This window comes from Schistocerca serialis, chromosome 5 (genome assembly GCF_023864345.2).
Source record: "Schistocerca serialis cubense isolate TAMUIC-IGC-003099 chromosome 5, iqSchSeri2.2, whole genome shotgun sequence".
Taxonomy (NCBI): Eukaryota; Metazoa; Arthropoda; class Insecta; order Orthoptera; family Acrididae; genus Schistocerca; species Schistocerca serialis.
Genome location: NC_064642.1, coordinates 740474764 through 740494607, shown reverse-complemented (window position 1 = coordinate 740494607; position 19844 = coordinate 740474764).

Genomic DNA, 19844 nt, shown 5'->3' with positions numbered 1-19844 from the left:
AAGACATGGCCTGTAGAAATATAGTTGTCCTGCTACGACTATGATAGGGTTATGACAACGTAGTGGAACATATCTGGTGACGCTCAGATAGTTTTGTTTTTATCTGGAATGACAGTGATTTACTTGATATATTTGTGGTATACCGTCAAAGATTCTGAATGAATTCCACTTTGGTGTGTCATCGATTTATCAAATATAAATTTACAGACAGGCGAAATTACCTTCATGCAGTTGTCTACATTGCGAATTATCCGTATCACTAGGGCAATGAGGAGGCGATGAACGCTGCAATTGGTAGCTCGCTCCATGAAAATGTCTATGGATTGTAAAGAGTAAGAGGCAGTAGTTCTCAGTTCCAAAGTGGTGCAAGAGTAACAGATTACCTCCTCTGTGACAGAGCTGCAAACAGCTATATCGAACTCAGAACGACATCTTTAGGAATTTTGTCATGATCAGACATCTCGCTCCGTTCAGTTACCAGTAGATCTAGAGATAATAAACATAAAATACTGCGGAACTGCTACTGAAAATACACAAATCCGTTAATGACAGCGTATCACAGAATACTCTGTTGACTCTGTTTCATTCAGCAACTACTCTTACTACCGCGCTGTTATATTTACGTTGTAGTGCGGTAAACCTACTTCAGTACGAGCGAAGTCTTCACTTTTCATGAAAATAGCCATTCGTTGTATGGTATTATGGTGAGACTACAACTGTATTCGTGTAGTTAATGGCGTTTCCCGTTAGGTTATTGAACAAAATGAGCACAAGTAACGGAGAAATTGTCAACAATATAGTCCACCTCGTTATCGAAAACCGTCTTAAGATGTGCAGGTAATTTTTCGATCCCACGCGTGTAGCGACTTGCTGATTCTAAGTTAAACTGTGTAGTTGAAACGATACGACTTGACTTTCTCGATAGCACTCATTCAGTACAGGGCACAGGTGTTTCGAATTCTTACACTGACTTCGGCCTACTATTAAATACAAACAGTACACAGTGTCACAAATGTTAGACATTACTCCGTTGAGACTCCGTTTTCTAATGCGTAAACGACGCTCCACATAATGTCAATAATAAGAAATATTCAACCTGTCATGGCACGAACTATACTACCAGTCTGAACAAAATAAGGCCATAGTTAAATACACTTATAGCAATATGCCATACAAAATAGCCCGAGAGCATGCTGATACATAATATTATATCATATGCAACGTTACATAATGTTATACTTGTTGATTCGAGCACAGAAGTGTCCGCTGGAGATCATAGGTTCTATGCCAGGTGTGTCGCGATCACTTGGGCAGACCCCGGTCCGTATCAACCGGCCGTTGGTTGATGGCACTGAAATTGTTCTTACCATGACAGACACACCGAGCCCTTTCAAAAACTTGTTTCTCCAAGATTTTTTTATCACTGGCTCGTTAGAAAATGTACGAAACTGTCTCTTATCGTCTGTCAGACTGATGCTCTTACCAGACAGAAGGAATATGGCTAACAACACTTCTCGTACTGTATCTGCGTATCCCCATATTGATTGGACTGAGGCTAACTTGTAATGGCTGCCTGGATTCGATTTCCGCCGGTTTTACCAGCAGAGTCATACCCTCTCCACCTCCAGTAATGTGATGAAAAGAATGCAGGAGTATGTCATGGTTCCACATGGACATTAAACATGTCCATTCGCCGCTGACTCGAGCGGAGTTGGATTACTTTTGGCTGTCCGAGGCGGAAGTCGCCGTTTGCAGAAACTATGTCTCTAGTAAACCTTTTTTACAGTAGTAATCTTGCGTTAGTTCACGAACCATTTATCATGTCATAGCACGTTCATTTCTTCTTTTAAGTGGCCTTGATGTTTTGATAATACTGGCACTGGACTGGGACTCGGATTCCGATTCCAGTTTTTATCTGGATTTGAGCTCTTCGAGATGGTGCTGTCCCATCATTTCGTTGTTTCTTTACGATGCAAAATTCCTCCAGGTCTCTACGGAGAGCGCGATCCTAGCTACTATTCCTTGCGTTACCTCTAGCCGAAGATATGCACAACTCGCTGCTGGTGAAGACACAATAAGTATTTCATGTCGATTCGTAGCTATAAGACAATAGCGAAAGGTGCCGGGTTGTAATCCCTCCCAGGCATAAATCATTTGTATCGTCGTTTCACGTGCCATTATCACGTCAATGTGGTAAACATGTTTAATATCTGACATCTGATTCTGTTTAGTTAACAATTCATATAGGTCCAGGGGTCTACTCCCCGTCCATCACCAGAGCCTTACTTCATGGCGTTTCACACCTGTGCGTTGCACTTTATTACATGCGATATTACATGTGATAACTTCTCACTGCCAGACCTGCAGGTGTCAGAGGCTCAGATCGTTACCAAACGTCGCATGTCGCTGAAGTGTCAACCAAATCTCCGATATAGTTCGTATCGTGTGCTGTCGTCCAACATAAAGGGCGCAAACATCAATTAAAAGTGAGATCCGAACTACGGAACATAGCAAAAGCGTAACTGTGATATCGTAATACTTGTTGGCAGAGCGTCCGATTGTAGCCGGCACGGTAGCTCAGGGTGTTGGGTCAGAGAGCTGGCTAGTCTGTCTAATAAAATGCTGTGTGAAGGGATCAACAACGAGTGTCATGTGACGTCCGCTACGACCAAATACAGCGAACAATAACGAACAAAATGCAAAAAAATGATTGTCGTTCCAGGGATACTGGATTCAATCCCCACCGACGACAAACTTTTTTCTGTATTATGTTTATGACATATAAAAATACTGCTTGGATTTCAGAGCAATATTCTATTGGCAGTCTGCTTTCGCTTCGTTCCTTTGAAAGTAGTAAACCTATAGATTACATATGTAGTTTCACAGAATATATAATCATAACCGAAAAATAACGGAACAATTGCATCACAGATGCGGAGGTAATTGTAATAATAATAGTTAATAATAAACAAAATAATAAGACCAATAATAAGTACATAACGTTCAACTAACGAAGCGAAAGTAGACTGCCAAAAGAACATTGCTACAAACTCTCAAAAGTCCTTTTACATATCAGAAAAATGTTCTCCCGTATGACAGTTTCACGCCTAAACAGTTGAAAAAATGGTCTTCTTTGGGGTTTGAACGCGCTGCCTTCTCACCCACGCGAAATGTACAATGCAGTCACTCACAGATAAGCTTTTCCTGTGCTCTGTAGCTCTGGTGACACTTTTAATTACCGTTTACACATATTCCACTGGACGATAGCACATTGCTCGAACTATCGACGTACAACGTTTGGTACTGATCTGAGTGTCTGACATCTGGAGGTTTGGGTGTCAGGGGCAATATAAGCTTCATGTAATTCCCACTGCAGTGCTAAATGCATCGAAATTTATTTCCAGGGTGGGAGATTCCGCCTTGTAAAGGGTTACTGGTGAACGCTACGTCTCTTTATACCTGGTCGAATCTCGCTCATACATGCAAGCTTTGTTTGATTACAGTGATTTCAAATACCGATCTCGAGTCATTTAATCAGTGTGATAAGACTTCTGCAGAGTCACTTGTAATGAATTCTAATTTACAAGCGTTTAGGACTGTTTCATCTCTAATAACGTTTTTCTTCTAATATTTATTGTATGACGGTATTGGTTCACATCTGGACTGATTGCTATGATGAGCAGTGTTCTCTAGTAGTCTCTTTTCGTACCAGTTGTGTTCAGTCGAACGACCTTACTGTAGAGGGTTTCGATGACATAGCTATGCTATGTTGGTTGCATATGTCAGGTGCGGCCTACACATGGGAATTCAGTGGTGGCCCGATTTTTGTGCTGTCGTGTGTACATGGAATGCGGTATATTTCCGACATTAAAAGTACCTTTTTTCTCCTTTGCTGATCTGAGACACTCTTTGATCTTATCACTCTGGCATGTATTTGCAATATATGTCCGCCTCTGTCCGTCACGCTGAGAATGTATAGCAGAAAGTCCGTTCCCTAGACATTTCTTTTTTCTATTTACCGAATGTTTGATTCTGTTACACTTCTTATGTTACTGGTGAAATACCCATTGTCCATCGAACGTTTACTGGGCGTTGCATATCTCGTCTGAGGTGCTGTGCCACACACATCCCGTCTTGCTCGTGTTTCGGGCGTATTAATAATGTATTTTATAGATGGTTGTTTAACGTAACAGTCACGTTTACGAGGTGCTAAGTCCAGAGCCCATGCTTCGAAATGTTCCCTAGAGAACTTGGTTACGACTGGACTAAGTCGACTACCCATGGCGACGCCTTCGAGCGGCTCTTAGAGGTTGCCACTCCTCATAAAATAGCTCGCGGTGAGATATGCATGAAAGAACTTGCTGATGTCTTGCTGGAAAATGAAACCGATGTACTCCAGAGAGTGTCACTTTGGTAAACAAGGGAACACACCATCAGAGCTGACTGGGATGTGGTTTGGGCTAAGTTTTAGTTTCTTCAGCTTCTCAGTGAAATGTCCTGCGTCTTCTGTGACTGTGTCAGTCTTTCCCAGTGCGGCTGAAGCACAGAGGGCACGTTTTATGCCGGTTTATACGTCCTGGAGCCAGGAGCACTAACAATCGGTTCTGGAACATCATTCTTACGGATCTTTGGCAATCCTTACAGTCAAAATGGCAGGCCTTCTCTGTTACGCAAGTTCCTCTGTGTGTCCACAGTACTCCTTGATTAACCAACTAATATTCCGTGTGATCTGTTGCGTCGCATCTGCCTTTAGTTTACGGTATGTCGTCGAATCTAACAGGTCCCGGGACGAAATGGACGAAAAGACCGCCTCCACGTGGCGGGACACGGGCAACAGTACGATCGGTTGAGGGCGCCGGATGGAACTGATACTCAGATCCACTCGATTCCCAAACACCAGTCATAGCGGCCAAAAGGCAACGAATGACACACCGTAAGTGATCAGGTGGTGGCTCGGTAAAAGTAAGCACCAAGTGAAACAACGTGTAGAGAAGAGCTAGCATACCCGATTGTTCAGGGAGGCTATAAAAATACACTAATAGCTTCAGCAAGAAAGAAACAAGTCTCAGCGGGAACTAATCCTGGATTCCTGTGCTGCAGCGAACGTTCGTTGCAACTAGCAATGGAAGAACCGCATCTGAAATTCCCATCTAAAAGCCTTTGGGCATAGGCGCGCCTGGTACATAAATCTGCGGCCGCGAGCTTCGTTTCACCACCAGCAATGGAGGGTGAAACTTTGGCAATGCCAGCCAGTCGTGGTGGCGAAACGTCGGAAAAATCGTCAATCAAACGTCGACCGAGGAACCGGAGACAGAGCCGAACAGGAAGTTTGTCGACAAGTGTCCACGAAAGCCTTGATAAATTTTGTGCTGCTGGATGGACGTGATTAGCCAAAATGGTAAGATAATACTTGACAGTATCGCAGCTTTGCAAAGTAACCATGGAACCCACGAAATACTACGATATGGCCGCCAAAATCAGAACCGCACTAGCGCCATGTTTCACCCTTGGGACGTAACCTCGGACTGAAGTGGGAAACAGTGAGAGACAAGACTGGGCACCTTTGCTCCATAGTACAGGTTTTATGAATTCGGCATCATGTTTTCCTGTTGTGCGCATCGGCATCATCGACTAATGGTCTTAGAATTCAAACTCGCCCTTCAATTCCCATCCTGTGGAGCTCCCTTCGTGTTATTTTGGTGGTGACAAGGTTAGCGATTTACCGAAATTCAGTTCTGTAGTGAATTATGTACCTGTCGTCCTCTTATTTTTCGTCACACTGTTCTTCAGTGATTGTTTGTCACGATCACTCGACACGCACTTTCGTCCACGTTGTGACTCAGTGGATGACCTTTTTTCTTGCTTCCCTTGAATGCGGTATAAATATTCATTACGGTGCATAGTGGAACACCAACTTCGTTACGGAAGCATCCGCCATAACAACACCAACAATTTGCCCAAGTTTGAATTCACATAGTTCCGACATAATGTACTCACAACTACGCAGAACAGTTGGATAGTCACTAGTGACACTTGCAACATAATGAGGACATTGTACAGGTGCAGTTCATCGTCAGATGTAACAGCGCAGCCTACAACTTTCCTAGCATCTGCATTGTTTTTTATTCGTTACAACTTCCGGGTTGTGAGGCCGTGGTCGATCTGCAGAACTTCTTCTTCCTGACGTTTCGTTGCCAACTGCGGACAACATCTTCGGACGTGTGTCAACGACTGGCCGTAAGGCCGTGGAAGTCCCGATTATATAGAGCGCGTAGAGGGCACCACGATACGTCACGTGGGACCGGCTGTAAGTCTGACTAACGTCATTACTCTCGATTGAAAGTAATGGATAGTCACAGCGTTGGTGCAAAGTCGACCGCCATATCTTATCTAACTTTAAGTCTTCCTCTTTTCTATTAAAATTATTGTGGTGTTTCTGAATCTCTATAAGATCTCTATACATGCGTCCATAATAGTGCGATGTCCTGGGTAGCACGCTCGTCTCAACGATGTTACAATCGATTACTTTCAATCGAGAATAATGACGTTAGTCAGAGACAGACTTACAGCCGGCCCCATGTGACGTATCGTGGTGCCCTAGACGGGACTTCCACGGCCTGGCAGCAGCATAACTACCTATGGCAAGCCAACATACACCAACAAGCGACATACGACGATCAGCCCCTGCATATCAGCAACTTTGACTGGATAAGCCAGCTGCTATTAAAGCGGACCAACAGGCTACAGAAGGGAAACCGACGAGCTCGCACACTGACGTGCAGACAAATCGCCAACATCACCCTACACTGTGCATCTGATATATGACCTATCGGACACAAAACGATGATGAACCTGACTGTTACAGGTATGCTGACGCTGACGGAGAGATCAACACCGGCTCCCAGCAGCAGCCGCCGAGTAATGGCACCGCACAACGTCAAAGGTATCGACCTGCATGATACCCGCTACCCACAAATCCTACCCTTGCATGACCTGTCTAAGGTAGCAAGACATCCGCTACTGTTCTTACTACCCGACCTAACTATCGCAGAGGTTTATCTCCCTTGGCTCTTACCTTGGTACTATTTTCCCTCTGCCCTTCAAATCGCTACCTTTCGTTCGACCTGCGATCCAATCTATCTCCAGATGAGGGCTTATTATTGGTTAACCTTAACCAGAAGTACGCAAACATAGCAGTACCCACATCCTGCGACATCTCACTTTAGTGAAAACTAACTCTTGTGCAGAGATGGCAGTAGACCTTTCGAGTTTGTCATCATGCCGGTGTGGGAGTGGAGGGGCACCATCTCATCTCTCCTTTTTTTCAAAAAAAAAAAAAAAAGGCCTTGCAGCCAGTCGTTGACTCACACCGGAAAATGTTGACCGCAGTTGGCACAAAACGTCAAGAATAAAACGTTTTACAGATGTGGACCACGGCCTCTCAGCCCGGAAGTGTTAACTAATGAAGACGCCAGCCGTGAAAGCCTACACGTTATGATTATTTTAAATGTTTAAACATGCCTTTCTGCCGGCCGGTTCTACTCACTTCAGTCTGGAACCGCGCGACTGCTACGGTCGCAGGTTCGAATCCTGCCTCGGGCATGGATGTGTGTGTTGTCCTTCGGTTAGTTAGGTTTAAGTAGTTCTAAGTTCTAGGGGACTGATGACCTCAGAAGTTAAGTCCCATAATGCTGAGAGCCATTTGAACCATGCGTTTCTCACAGTGTTTCCATTCGTTTGTCCAACCGCTGTATATCCGAAGGAGTCAAGAGTTACTTCTTACAAACGATCTGCTCTATTTACCTGAAAGAGGACCTACTTCTTTTTCTTGTGCCATTGTCCCCGCATCAAGGCAGGGTACGCATGGTTATTATGGGCTCTGGCGTGGTTAATTTTAAGGGATGGCCGAATTCTTGTCCTGTCGCCACGCCATTATCCCCTGAATGTAATATGTGTACCCATTTTATCTGCGTGTAGTGTGGAAATTTTTTAAATGAGAATCGTGTAACTAAGGTGGGACTTGGATATCAACTCGATCTTCACCTATTGCGATGTGGGAAACCGCCTAAAAACAACATGCATGGTGGCCAGACCGAGCGAGGTGGCGCAGTGGTTAGACACTGGACTCGCATTCGGGAGGACGACGGTTCAATCCCGCGTCCGGCCATCCTGATTTAGGTTTTCCGTGATTTCGCTAAATCGCTCCAGGCAAATGCCGGGATGGTTCCTTTCAAAGGGCACGGCCGACTTCCTTCCCCGTCCTTCCCTAATCCGATGAGACCGATGACCTCGCTGTCTGGTCTCCTTCCCCAAACCAACCAACCAACCAACCATGGTGGCCAGCACATCGAACCTCGTCGTTAATCCGCCGTGGATTTGATCCGGGGTCGGCGCACCTCCCAGTCCCAGAAGCTGCTCTTTAACACGCACGGCTATACGGGCGGGTGCCTAAAACACCCCACCCCAGCGGCAAATACTTAATATCTGCTCTGAACAGTACTTCCACAAAATATGTAGTAAATCATCGGAGACAAGCGGTTGTTGAATTTTATATTGCCGCTGGAGACACTGACGCATTTAGCTGCCAAGTTAGAAAGTTGTTCCCTGTCATTTTTTGCCGTTTCCTTTGTTTCACACTCTGGCATCATATTACGCCCATTTAATTAACATCGTTATGCCTCCAGTTACCCGTTCACGGTTTTTCTTTTAAGGGTAGTAATTCTTTAGTAAAATAGCTGTTCTCTGTTCAGTCACAGAACCAGATTCACCAAAATTTCTCCAAGAACGGTTTCGGCCTTTTTGGGTCATTTTCAAGTAGTCGCAACTCAACAACAGGTGTCTTTTTGTGGCTGTAAACGTCTAGATCATTACACTCCTGTTACAAACGGTGATCTGTTTAAACCACATTTTGCGGTCATCTTCAGACGTAACGATAACAGACCAAGAGAAATAATCGGGAGAAGTCAGTGTACTAAAATCTTACCTAGAATAAAATATACACAACATACCGTTGTCTTTACCGCAGTACCTCGTCAGTGCTGTCGGTCGCAACCAGCCGTACTGAATGCAGTACAGTCCTCGCGTATTCATTTAGGATCATCCATATCCATAGTTGGGCGCAAGTACGAGCAGCTTACAACCACAACTGCAGGTACACTATCATATAAAATGTATCCTAACATTTATCAATGGACATTAACAAGGGGACAGTCAACCCTCCGCCTTTAAAAGAGACTGTATTCTGCTGGGGACATTTTTAATCAGGTGTCCGGATGTATGTGGAAGTGTGGCAACCCATTCTTCCTCAAAAACCGAAACCAGAGCAGTTGGTGATGTCGAACGCTGCGGTCTCAGGCGAAGTTTTATTCTAACTCATCCCAAAGGCGTTCCACTGAGTTCAGAGCTTACGTCGGGGAAGCTAGTCCTTAGCGCAAATGTTCCTGTCCACAAAACACACCTCTCAGATACTGCTTTGTGAGGGGATGAATTGTCATGCTGACAGAAACAATCACCGTTTCCGAACTGCTGCTCTGATTTTCTCAGTACACAAAGCTGTAAAATGTTTTGATATCCGTCCGTAATTAGAGCGAGATGGCAGCGTGACAATGGAAAACACTGCCATACCATTACACCACCTACATTCTACATCTACATCTACATGGATAGTCTGCAAATCACACTTAAGTGCCTGGCAGAGGGTTCATCGAACCACCTTCACATATCTCTATTATTGCAGTCTCGTACAGCGCGCGGAAACAACGAACACCTGTATCTTCCCGTACGAGCTTATTTTATCAAATGGTTCAAATGGCTCTAAGCACTATGGAACTTAACATCTGAGGTCATCAATTCCTTAGACTTAGAACTACTTAAACCTAACTAACCTAAGGACATCACATACATCCATGCCCGAGGCAGTATTCGAACCTGCGACCGCAGCAGCAGCGCGGTTCGAGACTGAAGTGCTTAGAACCGCTCGGCCAAAGCGGGCGGCTCCCTTATTTTATCAAGGTGATCGTTTCTCCCTTTGTAGGTCGGTGTCAACAAAATACTTTCGAATTCTAAGGAGAAAGTTGGTGATTGGAATTTCGTGAGGAGATTCCGCCGCAACGAAAAACGCCTTTGTTTTAATTAAGTCTACCCCAAATCCTGTGTCATTTCAGTGGCACTTTCTCCTCTACTTCGCGATAATACAAAACGTGCAGCCCTTCTTTGAACTTTTTCGATGTACTCCGTCAGTCCTATCTGGTAAGGATCTCGCACCGCGCAGCAGTATTCTAAGAGAGGACGGACAAGCTTAGTGTAGGCAGTCTCTTTGATAGACCCGTTACCTTTTCTAAGTGTCCTGACAGTGAAACGCAGTCTTTCTTTAGTCTACCCCATAACATTCTCTGTGTGTTCCTTTCAATTTAAGTTGTTCGTAATAGTAATTTCTAGTTATTTAGCTCAATTTACGGCCTTTAGAATTGACTGATTTATCGTGTAACCGAAGTTTAATGGATTTCTTTTATCACTCATGTGGGTGATCTCGCACTTTTCGTTGTTTAGGGTCAATTTCTAACTATCGCACCATACAGGTATCTTTTCTAAATCGTTTTCCAGTTTTTTTTATCCTCTGACGACTATTAGTCGATAAACGACACCGTCACCTGCAAACAACCTAAGAGGGCTGCTCAGACTGTCTCCCAAATCGGTTACATAGATTAGGAACAGCAAAGGGCCTAAACACTACCTTGTGGACCGGCAGAAATCACTTGTGTTTTACTGGATGACTTTCCGTCAATAACTACAAACTGAGACCTCTCTGACAGGAAATCACTAATCGAGTTAGATAACTGAGACGATATTTCATAAGTAGCAATTTCACTACAAGCCGCTTGTGTAGTGCAGTGTCAAAAGCCTTCCGGAAATCCACCAAATAAGGAATCAATTTGAAATGCCTTGTGAATATCACTCAATACTTCATGCGAATAAAGATATAGTTGTGTTTCACAAGAAGGATATTTTTTAAATCCATGTTGACTGTGTCACTAGACCATTTTCTTCGAGGTAGTTCATAATGTTCGAACACAACATACGTTTCAAAATCATGCTGCACAGCGACGGTAATGATATGGGCCTATAATTTAGTGGATTACTCGCACTACGTTTCTTGAATATTGGTGTGACCTCTGCAACTTTCCAGTCTTTGCGTACGGATCTTTCGTCGAGTGAACTGTTGTATATGATTGTTAACTATGGAACTATTACATCAGCATACTCCGAAAGAAAGCTAACTGGCATACAGTTTGGACCAGAAGACTTGCTTTTATTAAGTGATTTAAGTTGCTTCACTACTCCCGGGATATTTACTTCTATGTTACACATGTTGGCAGGTGTTCCTGATTCTAATTCTGGAATATTTACATCGTCTTCTTCTGTGAAGTCATTTCGGAAGGCTGTGTTTAGTAACTCTGCTGAGGTAGCATTGTCTTCCATAGTATCTCCATTGCTGTCGCGCAGAGAAGGCATTGATTGTGTCTTGCAGCTAGCATACTTTGCATGCGCCCAGAATCTCTTTGGATTTTCTGCCAGGTCTCGAGACACAGTTTCGTTGTACTTCGTCACTGACACTACACATGGTGGCAGGCATTCGCCAAACCCAGATCCTTCCATCGAATTGCCACTGAGTATACCGTGATTCATCACTCCAAAACACTCGTTTACAATCATCCAATGTGCAGTGGTGTCGCCATGTGCACCGCCTGAAGTACAGCTTAGTACTGACTACAGAAATACGTGTCTCACGAGGTGCTGCTCGACTCTTGCACCAGCTTTTTTTTAATCACCTGTGCACGGCCATTACGCTGAGCTGAACTGAACTGCTGGTAAGATTTTGGAACTTACGAGTGATTCCTTGCGTTGACTTGATGCCATTTTTTACAGCCGCCATCCACAACACAAGATGGTCCCTCTCCGTCAGTGCCCGAAGTGTGCTTGGCGGAAGTTTATCTGTGCTTCTTCCTTCACGTTTCCTGCTTCACCATTAGTCGACTTGGGTCACTTAAGTACGTATGTAATGCCCCTGCCGGATTTGTTACTCGGGTGATATCCAGTGACTACCCCACGTTCGAAGTCATGGCTGACCCATTCTCCTGTTACTGATAACCCAGTAGTCAACTCTTCCCCTTTTTACGCTGTCGGGTCCGCCTCTTGTGATATACAATGGTCAGTTCCGCATATAACAGAGGTGTTCGAATACTTTTGATTAAATAGAGTGTGGGCCTTCCAACATGACTACGCACCCTCCGACTCAGAGTTGCAATATTAAAACTTTTGGCTTGTTTCGTTGTCTAGGGGCTGGGATGCATAGTTGCCGCATTACAGGCCAAATACTGCTGAGTCTACATTATACAATATGAATACACACATGAATCGAATGGTCGAAGGTTCCTGTCCCTCGGCAATTGCGAATTAAAATAGAAATTTATAAATGAAAGATTGCAATTAAATAAAATCTGCAGGTACTATCTTAACGACTTTGAATGATGGGCACGATAGTAGAAGTACTGTTGAGAATGCGGCATATTTCTTCAAACACTTAGTGGTGTCGATGGTCCCTGTTGAATTTCAGGGAAACAATAGATTCCTAGAGCACGCAATTAGTTATGAACAACAACGAAGCTCACGAGATGTTCACTTCAAAACGCACACTACGTCTTCACTGTAGAAGCCACGGAGATCACGCAAGTACACAAGTCGGCACTACGAAATATTTCTATCTCTCGTGACCACGCGCATACTGCTCCACTCCAAGTCTTTCCAGCCACAGTGCGTCCGTCGCGCCGTCCAGCACCTCCCGTGTCGTACTCTCCGGACTGCCGCACTCTTCCAAACTACCTATTCATGAGCGCTGTGATTGGCTAGAGCACTCGCGCCATGTCTTCATAACAACGCACGGTAACAAACATAATGAAACATACTCGAAACACTGGATTTACATTTAAATACTTGAAATTAAATAAATATTGCTATTGCTGAACCATAAACACGCTCGAACACACCATTATTAAATACATAAACAAATTAAATGAACATATACCAAAGGAATGGCAACAAAAGGTAGGCCAGTAGTCTAATATCTCTGTGCTTTCTAAAACACAGTAAATATCTAAACAATTTCTTCATGAATAGTATATATCGGATATAAACGAAGACATAGATGAATAAATATTTAAGCATGCTGCTACCGTTTTTCGTGTAACTGTGAAGTACTTATGGCCTGACGCGATCGATAGTAATCGGCCACTTCGACCTCCAATATCTCATGTACTATTTACGTTACACGCCTCTAACTCATACAAATTTAGATTTACATTAATAGCTTTCTAAAGACAAGGCGATTGACAAAATCAGATGAAGTGTTTATATTTTTGAAATTCGTTGGTGGGTGTTACTTGTATAATTTACCGTCAGATACTAAACTTTAAATTAATAAAAATATTGAAAATCTGATTACACCATCAGAATCGTCGTGCAAATAATGGTAATGTACATGCATCTTTTGAGGTATCATGATACCTCTGGCTAAAATTAATTTCGTTATGAACTACGAAATGTCTGCCATTATGGTTTCACGAATTCCGCGCTCTCAGCATACAGCGTCACCAAGAAATTCCCAGTCACGCGGCTGGACCGGCCGTTGTGCGGAATGACGCGGTTGCTAAGCTAACGTCCGGGACCACGTGGTCGCTGCCGAGCGGCGCGCGCCCGCCGACCAGCCCGTGCGGCCACTGCTTCCACAGAACTTACAATACACTACTGGCCATTAAAATTGCTGCGCCACGAAGGTGACGTGCTACAGACGCGGAAATTATCCAACAGTAAGAATATCCCGTGATATGCAAATGATTAGCTTTTCAGAGCATCCACACAAGGTTGGCGCCGGTGGCGACACCTACAACGTGCTGACATGAGGAAAGTTCCCAACCGATTACTCATACACAAACAGCAGCCGACCGACGTTGCCTGCTGAAAGGTTATTGTGATGCCTCGTGTAAGGAGGAAAAATGCGTACCATCACTTTTCCGACTTTGATAAAGGTCGGATTGAAGCCTACCGCGATTGCGGTTTATCGTATCGCGACATTGCTGCTCGCTTTGGTCGAGATCCAATGACTGTTAGCAGAATACGGAATCGGTGGGTTCAGGAGGGTAATACGGAACGCCGTGCTGCATCCCAACGGCCTCGTATCACTAGCAGTCTAGATGACAGGCATCTTATCCGCATGGCTGTAACGGATCGTGCAGCCACGTCTCGATCCCTGAGTCAGCAGATGGGGACGTTTGCAAGACAAAAAACATCTGCACGAACAGTTCGACGACGTTTGCAGCAGTATGGACTATCAGCTCGGAGACCATGGCTACGGTTACTCTTGACGCTGCATCACACACAGGAGCGCCTGCGATGGTGTACTCAACGACGAACCTGGGTGCATGAACGGCATTTGTCATTTTTTCGGATGAATCCTGGTTCTGTTTACAGCATCGTGATGGTCGCATCAGTGTTTGGCGACATCGCGGTGAACGCACATTGGAAGCGTGTATTCGTCATCGCCATACTGGCGTATCACCCGGCGTGATGGTATGGGGTGCCATTGGTTACACGTCTCGGTTATCTCTTGTTCGCATTGACGGCTCTTTGAACAGTGGAGGTTACATTTTAAATGTTTTACGACCCGTGGCTCTACCCTTCATTCGATCCCTGCTAAGCCCGCATCTCGTGGTCGTGCGGTAGCGTTCTCGCTTCCCACGCCCGGATTCCCGGGTTCGATTCCCGGCGGGGTCGGGGATTTTCTCTGCCTCGTGATGGCTGGGTGTTGTGTGCTGTCCTTAGGATAGTTAGGTTTAAGTAGTTCTAAGTTCTAGGGGACTGATGACCATAGATGTTAAGTCCCATAGTGCTCAGAGCCATTTTGATCCCTGCTAAACCCTATATTTCAGTAGGATAATGCACGATCGCATATTGCAGTTCCTGTACGGACCTTTCTGGATGCAGAAAATGCTCGACTGCTGCCCTGGCCAGCACATTCTCCAGGTCTCTCACCAATTGAAAACGTCTGTTCAATAGTGGCCGAGCAATTGGCTCGTCACAATACACCAGTCACTACTCTTGATGAACTGTGGTATGTGTTGAAGGTGCCTCGGCAGCTGCACCTGTACACCCCATCCAAGCTCTGTTTGACTCAATGGCTAGGCGTATCAGGGCCGTTATTACGGCCAGAGCTGGTTGTTCTGGGTATTGATTTCTCAGGATCTATGCACCCACATTGCGTGAAAATGTAATCACATGTCAGTTCTAGTATAATATATTTGTCTAACGAATACCCGTTTATCATCTGCATTTCTTCTTGGTGTAGCAATTTTAATGGCCAGTAGTGTATTTTCAGGTCGCTACGACTCGCCCATTACCTCACAAGCGTACGTCCGATACATGCCAAATAGGAAAACCTAAGATAATAGTTTAAGTGTAAGTCAGATCAATTCCTGAAAAGAAGCATTATATTACATGACAAAACATATAATAAATTTCATTAAATCAGCAATAAGAGGTTGAAATCATAAAACAATGTATGGGTCATAGAAGCATGGATGGTACTGTAATTCATTGAAGTTTTCTATTTATTTCTGTTTGTTACGTTTAGCCCTTAAGATCACCGCGTGGTGCGGTTGAAACCGCCTTATATAGAGGACGTTTAGTGATCTAGACTTTACAATATTAAGTATTTTATACATAACTGAGATGCCCTACTCCACATTTTAAACACATTAAATTTCATACACGTGATGACATTGTCGAAACACTGTTGCTGAACAACATAAACAGCATGTTTAGTACCTGCAGGTGGTTATATCAGTGATACGGTTTCATTTTCATCGCTACAAATTACTCCCAAAATTGTTTAAGTGACTTTTGTGTGATTTTTGAAAGTGGAGTAAATAGTGCACTTACAAAACATCTTGTAGCCTGGTCATTCTCGATCACATTAGCAAAAGCGCCGTCGCTTATTAATGTTGTTTTTAATGTCTGCTAGCAACTTATCATTTCGTGGAGCAGTTACACGCTGTCACGTGTCAAAGGCAGGCGATGATTAATCACGGTGCGGAAGCGGACACGGCCTGGAAGCGGCAGCAATACCCACGGTAGCTATTTGTTTGACGGCGGACGTTGTAACTCTAGCACTCTAGTGCTCCATCGCAGAACTATAGAAATCGTTTTGATAGAGAGGAACGCGACATTGGGCTGAAGTATCAACAAATTTACTTAAATTCTCATACTTCTATAAGCATTTTCTGTAAACGCCATTCTGATTCTAGCGTAAAAGCGTAGATAAATTCTATTGCTTGGTTCATTATATGGGGTGTCAGACAAAAGACGACATAAATCTCGTAATTGTGTTACAGAGACCAAGGAGAGAAAAAGCCCACATAAAATACCGTATTTGAGCCTTGCTGGTGTGGAGTACAGGCCTAATAGTGGTTGAATGCGGTATCCACGTGATTCCATGCAAGCTCTCTACAATTTTCCCGCCGTATGCACTTCCCGCTATCAACCACTTTACGATTTCTTGACGCCTCAGACTAAGCACAATCATTTCATTTCATTACTGCGCATTTAGAGATCTGTTATTAGTATTTTAAAATCGGTCGCAGATTTTATAGTTTTCATCACGTAATAGTGCAAGTCAGGGGTTCCCAACAAAATTTTCTCGAGGATCCCCTCATCAAGCATGTTTGGTACCTTGTCATACCACAGTAGTAAGTACCTAAAAAAGCCAAATTAATAGTCTTTTTATACGCTCCTATTTTTGGTACTTAGAAAAAACCTGACATACTAATTATTGAAAAAATATTAAGCTTAAAACTTTTTCAATTCAGCCATCATTGTTATTGTTAAATTTTTTATTATTGCTGAAAATCTTTGTCTTCAAATCTGGATGTTAAGTATAACAAACTCCTTAAAAAAAGTAAAAATTGAGTATGAACTGAAAACGGCAGGATAAAATTAAAACTGAATGTATTGGTATTTCAAGTGTACTACACTTGAGATTGCATTGAGAAGACAGGCCTGAAAAATAAGAAAACACTAATTTCGTACACGGTATTATTTATCTGAAAAAATGCAGTTACAACAGAGTACTCCATACGTATACAGTTAGTTTTAATTTTCAGTTCTTAATGAGATGAGTTCAATGTGACCTTTGAGTCCATTGAGTTAGCGTTCGCTAAAGCTCTGCTCATGCAGGAAGCGGCCAAAACAAAAAATTTGTTATCCTACGAAATATATTTAATACATTTTTATTCTATCCACTGGCATAGCTCGCGGGCCCCTGGGGGTTCGCGGACCACCTGTTGGGAACCACTGGTGTGAGCTATTTCGCTATACAAGCAAATATTGTTTTCAGGAAAGAAAAATCAAGGTAATAATAATGAGTTAAAAAGCAAATTGTACAGAAGGGAAGCAAATAATTAGTTAAAGGAAACCGAGGATTTTATGTAAAAATGATAGTAATTTAGATGAGAATAAAAGAAGGACAGGGAAGCTCATATGATTGCCCACCATCGTCGGTCGTCGAAAGGGCAAGCCTCGGGAATGCATCAATCCCTACTAGTTTTGTATATAATTTCACTATATTAAGGGTTAGTTTCCTAAATTAACTGTACTTTTTTAGTAACCCTTAGGCAAAAATTGCCAGTCACTGTACACATGCTTTTGTGAAGTACACTTGAAAGAAAATTATCGTAATACAAGCCCAGCGTCCGCTGCTTTGGTCGCGTAGATTGTACGGTCTGCAGAGTGTTTTGTTTTTCTTTTTTATTAAATCGAATTTTTATGTTTTTCACAAATTGCAACACCTTCCAAGCTTTTCACGCGAATTAAGGCCGTACAAGCATGGTCTTTTCCGAACGTATTTCTGACCCAAAAGCGATTCTGGTAGCTGGAGTCCAAAGTTTTTGTTGATCATACCTTTTGCGTTCTTGTGGGATTTCGGAAATCCCTTCTTAAATGATGTCTCCAGTATAACATTCACACCCTCTCCAAACTTCAAGTTTCTGTCCTTAGCGGTTTGGGCTGATGAGTCAGTGAATCAGTCTGACCCTATTTCACCCAGCTTAGGGGTTGGATTTTCCAAAAACAGTGGCATGTGTATGTTTTATTTCTAACAGAAATGCCAAATACAAATTTCATAGATTTAGCTTCAGAAATGCTTGCACAATGAAATATTTCCATAAAAACTTTCATCCCCGTTTCACCCCGATAGAGGCTGAATTTCCAAAAACAGTGAAACGCGTATATTTTACAATTCAGATACCAACGTTCATAAATGTAGCTTTAAAATACTTTAGTAGTTCTTTAACAATGATATATCTTCAAAAAAAGCTTTCACCCGCTATTCTCCCCATATGGTTAAATTTCCAAAAATACAGAAAACAAATACCAATTTTCGTATGTCTGGATTCAAAAGCGCCTTAACAGCGACGTTAAAAAAAACATCATTCCATATTTCACCCCTTTAGTGCTGGAATTTCGAAAATTCCCTTGTTAAACGACTCCTACAGTATAAGATCCACACCTTCCCCTAAATTTCACGATTCTGCCCTTAGCGGTTGAGGCTGGGCGATAATGAGTTAGTCGATCAGTCAGTCAGGAGATTGCCTTTTATATAGAGAGATTTAATATTGTCATTATTGCATGTGGCTTGTCAGGAAGCAAGATCTCGGAACGGTGTCATCGAGTTACACATTCTTGACGAGCATTTTCTTCGTCCGCAGTGGAAGCCGTTCCTATCCATGGGTATTCAGGCCTAGGTGCGACTGTGCCCTATCGTGTGGCATCACGCGGTATCTCCAATCCTCGTGCAGATGTTACAGACGCCGCGCTCAAGTTCTGTGCTCCGAAATACCAAGTTATGGGCAGTTGTTATTGTGTTGGAAACCGTGCCATGCTGTGATTGCACTACCTTATTTTCTGGCTTAGCTGTGTCCGAGTTGTGCCCCTCTATACTTCTAAGTATATTCAACTGAGTTTGTTGTGCCTTTAGAAAGAGTTTTCTGTGGTCGTGCCAGGCACGTACCATTTAAAATCGTTTAACGTGAAGACAATGAAAAACGCTAAGCTCCTGTAGTCCTGGTAGTGATTATTAAACAACATTCAGTCTGAAGATGTCACTAAAACAACAGTAAATTTCAAATCTGTTTCATGCACGTCACTGGTATTCCATGTTACTTAGGTTAGTTAATCCTCTTAATTGCCCAGTGCTTCTATAACTTGTGTAATTAAATATTAATGTGGTGTCCACTTGTAGTGTGGTTATGGAAGGAGGAAAGGCAGAAAGCGACTAGCCATAATTAAGTTTCACCTCCTTGTATGAAAGTTGGTCTATATGAGCTGTGTGGTATTTAACGGATTAATTGGTTCCTCTGCTCGTTTAATTCAGTGTTTACTATCGTAGATTAGTTCCGTGTAAGGTTGACAGCTTCACAAGGATTACAACACTTGACTCTAAATTTATTGTTTTCCATAAGTTGTAGAGTGCAGCTTGTTTGTCTGTGTCGTGGCCGAGGCTGCCAAGGTGTTGCTGGCATCGGGCCTAAACTCTCTTAAGGGGCGTAGCGCACGATACGATGTTGATGGGAAAGCGCCTTCCATAAGAAAAATTTTTAGCTCTAAAACATGCTAGTTTAAGTAAGTGGAAGTAGAGAGTACTGATTCTAATGGGCCCATCAGGCTGCAGAAGAGACAAACTAAAATGTTTGAAAGACTTTGCTTTTTTTCTCTTTTTCCGTAAGATAAGCTGGTTTAAA